Consider the following 6,121-nt stretch of genomic DNA (forward strand, 5'->3'; position numbering starts at 1 on the left):
AATTATAAAAAGACAGTTTTAAGCCAATCAGGAAGCTTTGCTGTTGTGATGATAAGAATATATTCCCATGTTTTTTAGAGTTTCATATTGAGATATGTGGGGAGAAATGACATAATATCTGGAACTTCTTTAAAGTATTTCCGTAAGAAAAAAGAAAGCAAAATCATTGTAGTTGTTGAATCTGGAAGATGAGTATATGGAAATTCGTATTTTCTATTTTTGTGTATGTGTACAATTTTTCATATAAAAAATGTTTAAAGTGGGAGACGCCTGGGTGGCTTGGGACACCTGGGTGGCTCAGCAGTTGAGCATCTGCCTTTGGCTCAGGGTGTGATCCTGGAGTCCCGGGATCAAGTCCCGCATTAGGCCCCCTGCATGGAGCCTGCTTCTCCTCCTATGTCTCAGCCTCTCTCTTTTGTTGTTTCTCTCATGAATAAATAAAATCTTTTAAAAAAATGTTTAAAGGACATGCATGCAGTCTTTACGTTTATCTGAAGACAGCATGAATATTTAAAGGTTGAGAAATATAATACGGCACCATTTTGCCTTACCAAACTGATAAAGGTTAGTGACACTATAAAAAGATACTGCTGTCACTTCTCAGCCTTTTGGCTAAGATCAAGTGTAAAAAGATGCTGCTCAAAAGGATTTATCAACAAGTGCCATAATTCCCCATTGCATTTAGAGTATGATTTGGTGTGCTCCTTGCTATTGCATAAAATGAGACAAACCTCTAATTCCCAAGACACTGTTTCACAGTTTTTAATGCTGTGTTCCATTGAAGGAATTCTTTGTTTAATCAATAGGATTTTTCTAGCACATAGAATATTCACATTTTTAGAAAAATAGTGATTATCTGGCCTCCAAATACAGTGAAGATTAAAGCAACTTTTAAAGTTTAGTAGAACAGGGCAGCCCCGGTTACACAGTGGTTTGGCACCGCCTGCAGCCTGGGGTGTAATCCTGGAGACCTGGGATCGAGTCCCACGTCAGGCTCCCTGCGTGGAGCCTGCTTATCCCTCTGTGTGTGTCTATGAATAAATAAATAAAATCTTTAAAAAATAAAAAAATAAAAAATTAATAAAGTTTAGTAGAACAGAGAAAAGTATGTGTGTGGAGGGTGAGCATCAATCCAAGTTCTCTAAGGAAAAAACTTTGGCCTGCTAGAAGCTCTAGAAACACAATAGCTATTGTACAGTTAAATATAAATAATTTAAGATGGAAATGCACATTGAATTATTGTGAATAAAATTCACATTGTATTATTGGTTCATAATAAAAATCATTAGGATTCAGTAAATCTGGGTTCTGTATGCATATTTGTGGGAAAAGGGCTGTCATGTTCTGGTAGAATTAGTAAGGCCAGTGAATGTAATTACTGTCACAGTTACCAGTAATACTGTTAACTTTTACAGTGACTTGCTTCTTGTTAGAGAATCTTCTCCCTTGCTCAACCATTCAGCACCCAATATTACTCTGCAGCATTTAGCTTTTCTATCTAGCATTTACCACCACACGTGAAATAGGAGAATCCTGGCCATGAGGGTCAGAACCAGGAATCCAACTAAGCAGAAAAGGTTCTGTCAGATAAATGGCATTCAGGAAGGCTAAGCAGTTAGCTACAGCAGAGCCTCACATCCAGGAACTTGGGCCGTCAGCCAGAGTCCTGTCTTCTGATCCTAAAGCAGGGAGTCCATTCTCTGTCCAGTTTTATTACCTCGTAGGTTTGAGTAGCTTTGAGCTCATTGATTCAGTAATCATTTCAGCATTTGCTCTAGTTAGGTTCTGATCTACACCCAGTAGGTAGTTACATGACTGAACCCTTCCTGTGGTATAACTGCACCTCAGCCTGGAATGACAGACACGTGTGATGATACAGCAGGATGACTGCCCTCAGAGAAATGCACATGGAGGGATTGCGGCTGCCACAGCAGAGAAAACCATTGGTCTCTGCCCCATGCTTCTCAGAGGTGGTACTTTTGCTTACCTACCTGACCTTTTTATACTACTGGCCACTCTTTCCTTGACACTCTCTTGCCTTGGCTTCAGGTGTGACCCTTCCTCCCACCTTTTTGGACCATTCCTTATCAGGCTCGTTTTCTTCTGTCTGCTTCTTTGAACAACAGGCTCCACTTTCACCCCACCTCTTACTATATACTTTCTCTAGACTATCCCATTAACACCTGTGATTTCAGTTATTCTCTCTGGTCTGATGTTTCTCAAGCCTTTATCTGTAGCTCAGGCTTCTCTCCTAAACTCTGGATTTGTATTTTCTGTTAGCCTCTTGGACGTTTCCATGTGGGTTTGGGGGTCAGAAAGATGCAGGTTCAAATTAGGATTGAACTGCTTACATATCATGTGACTTAGGCAAATTACAGAACCTCTCTGACTTTCATTTCCACTTTTGTGAAATTTGGATAATAACCTACTTCAAATGAAGATTAATTATATATGTGAAAATGCCTAGCACAGTTTCTGCCACACAAAAAAGTAAGAAAAATAAGTTTTTCTTTCTAAATTTTTTTATCAGTCCCTGTGTTAATTGTGAATATAAGTAAACAATAACAAATACACATACAAATATGTGATGATTTAATGAATAGACTAACATATAATCAAAACCATTTTAGCAGGGCTTTGCTGCTAGTACTGTTGGACTAAAGGCACAGATTACCTTAAAGCCAGAAAGTCACAAAAGTACCTCTAGCAAATGTAAACGAATTGGAGAATAGCTTCACAATACTGGCATACTCCATTTTATTGTACTTTGAAGATACCATGTTTCTTACAAATTGAGGGTTTGTGGTATCAAACAAGTCTGTCAGCACCATTTTTCCAACAGTGTTTACTCACTTCGTGTCTCTGCTTCATATTTTGGTAATTCTTGCAGTATTTCAAACTTTTTATTATTACTGTATTCATTATGATGATCTGTGATCAGTGATTTTAGATGATACTCTTATAATTGTTTGGGGGCTCCATGAACCATGCCATTTACAGGAGCAAACTTAATAAATATGGCATATGTTCTGACTGCCCCCACTGACTGGCTGTTCCTCCATGTCTCTCCCTCTCCTCAGGCCCTTCTATTCCCTGATACTCAACAGTATTGAAATTAAGCCAATTAGTAACTGTACAATAGCCCCTAAAAGTTCATATGAAAGGAAGAGTCACATATCTCACAGAGTCACATCACTTTATTTATTTTTTTTTTAATTTTTTTTTAATTTTTATTTATTTATGATAGTCACAGAGAGACAGAGAGAGAGAGAGGCAGAGACATAGGCAGAGGGAGAAGCAGGCTCCATGCACCGGGAGCCTGATGTGGGATTCGATCCCGGGTCTCCAGGATCGCGCCCTGGGCCAAAGGCAGGCGCCAAACCGCTGCGCCACCCAGGGATCCCCGAGTCACATCACTTTAAATCAAAAACTAGAAATGATCAAGCTTGATAAGAAGGCATGTTGAAAGTTGAGATAGATCGAAACTTAGGCCTCTTGTGCCAAACAGCCAGGTTGTGAATGTGAAGAAGTTCTTGAAGGAAATTCGTTGCTCCACCGAACACACAAATGATAAGAAATCAAAACAGCCCTATTGCCGATACAGAGAAACCTTCAGCGATCTGGAGAAATCAAACCAGATGCAGCTTTCTCTTAACACCAATCCCAAGCAAGGCCCTAATTCTCTTCAATTCCATGATGGCTGAGAGAGGTGAGGAAGCTGCAAAAGAAGAGTCTGAACTAGCAGAGGTTGGTTCATGAGGTTTAAGGAGAAAAGCTGTCTCCGTATCATAAAAGTGCAAGGTGAAGCTGCAAGTGCTGGTATAGAAGCTGTAGCAAGTCATTCAGAAGATGCAGCAAAGAGAGTGAATATAGCTACACTAATCAGATTTTCAGAGCAGACAAAATAGCTTTGTATTGGAAGAAGATCCCATCTAGGACTTCCAGAGCTAGAGATGAGAAGACTGCCTAGCTTCAAAGTACAGGCTCACTTTCATGTCATGGTATATTGTACCTGGTGACTTTAAGTTGAAGCCATTGTTATTGACCATTGCAAAAATCCTAAGGCCCTTAAGAATTATGCTAAATCTACTCTGCCTATATGCTCTAAAAATGGAACAGCAAAGCCTGGATGACAGCACATCTATTTACAACATGGTTTACTGAATATCTTAAGCCCACTGTTGAAACCTACTGCTCAGGAAAAGATTCCTTTCAAAATATTTCTGCCCATTGACAATGCACCTGGTCACTCAAGAACCCTTGATGGAGATGTACAAGATTAATGTTGTTGTCATGTCTGATAACACAAAATCCATTCTGCAGCCCATGAATCAAGGAGTAATTTCAACTTACAAGTCTTTTTATTTAAGAAATACATTTCCTAAAGCTATAGCTGCCATAGATACTGATTCTTCTGATGGATCTGGCCAAAGTAAGTTGAAAACCTTCTGGAAAAGATTCACCATTCCAGATACCATTGAGAACATTCATAATTCATGAGAAGAGGTCCAAATATCAATAGTAACAAGAGTTTGGAAGAAGTGATTCCAACGCTCCTGGATAAGTTTGAGGGGTGCAAGACTTCAGTGAAGGAAGTAACTGAAGATGTGTGGAAGTAGCAGGAGAACTAGAATTAGAAGCGGAGCCTGACAAAAACACGTATAGATCAGTGAAACAGATTAGAGAACCCAGAAATGAACCCCCAACTCTATGGTCAGGTCAGCTAATCTTCGACAAAGAAGAAAAGAATATCCAATAGAAAAAAGACATTCTCTTCAATAAATGATGTTGGGAAAATTGGACAGCCACATGCAGAAGAATGAAACTGAACCATTCTCTTACACCATACGCAAAGATAAACTCAAAATGGATGAAAGATCTAAATGTGATATAGGAATCCACCAAAATCCTAGAGGAGAACACAGGCAACAACCTTTTTTGACTTCAACCACAGCAGCTTCTTACAAGACACGTCTATAAAGGCAAGGGAAACAAAATCAATAATAAACCATTAGGACTTCATCAAGATAAAAATCTGCACAGCAAAGGAAACAGCAAAACTAAAATGCAGCCTACAGAATGGGAGAAGGTATTTGCAAATAACATATCAGATAAAGGGCTAGTATCTAAGATCTATAAAGAACTTCTCAAACTCCATACCTAAAAGACAAACAATCCAGTCAAGAAATGAGCAGAAGACATGAGCAGACATTTCTCCATAGAAGACCTACACATGGCCAACAATCCCATGAAAAAATGCTCCACATCACTTGTCATCAGGGAAATACAGATTAAAACCACAATAAGATACCACTTTATACCAGTGAAAATGGCTAAAATTAACAAGTCAGGAAACAACAAATGTTGGCGAGGATGTGGAGAAAGGGGAACCCTCTTGCACTGTTGGTGGGAATGTAAGCTGGTATAGCCACTCTGGTGAACTGTGTGGAAGTTCCTTCAGAAGTTAAAAATAGAGCTACTCCACGACCCAGCAATTGCATTACTGAGCATTTACCCCAAAGATACAGATGTAGTGAAATGAAGGGACACCTGCACCCCAATGTTCATAGCAGCAGTGTCCACAATAGCCAAACTGTGGAAGGAGCCACGATATCCATTGACAGATGAATAGATAAAGAAGATGTGATTATATATATATATATATAATATACACACACACTACACGTACACATATATTAAAATATATATATATAATGGAATATTACTCAGCCATCAGAAAGGATGAATACCTACCATTTACATCAACATGGATGGAACTGGAGGGTATGATGCTGAGTGAAATAAGTCAATCAGAGAAAGACAATTACATGATTTCACTCGTATGTGGAATATAAGAAATAGTGAAAGGGACCATAAGGGAAGAGGGGGAAACTGGTGAAAAATTAGAGAGGAAGACAAACCCTGAGAGACTCCTAACTCTGAGAAACAAACAGAAGGAGAGGAGGAGATGGCGTAAATGGGTGATGGGCACCAAGGAGGGCACGTGATGGGATGAGCACTGGGTGTTATACTATATGTTGGCAAATTAAATTTAAATAAATAAAATGCTAATGATTGCAAAAAAAAAAAGTGGAGCCTGAAGATATGACTCAATTGCCAC

The 6,121-nt window shown here is 39.1% G+C and overlaps 1 protein-coding gene across 13 annotated transcripts in view; it reads left to right on the forward strand.

The window, feature by feature from the left end:
• Positions 1-6,121, forward strand: part of ACBD6 (acyl-CoA binding domain containing 6) — a 207,796-nt gene that overhangs the window by 157,237 nt on the left and 44,438 nt on the right. The window lies entirely within an intron of this gene.

This window comes from Canis lupus, chromosome 6 (genome assembly GCF_048164855.1).
Source record: "Canis lupus baileyi chromosome 6, mCanLup2.hap1, whole genome shotgun sequence".
In the NCBI taxonomy this organism is placed as follows: Eukaryota; Metazoa; Chordata; class Mammalia; order Carnivora; family Canidae; genus Canis; species Canis lupus.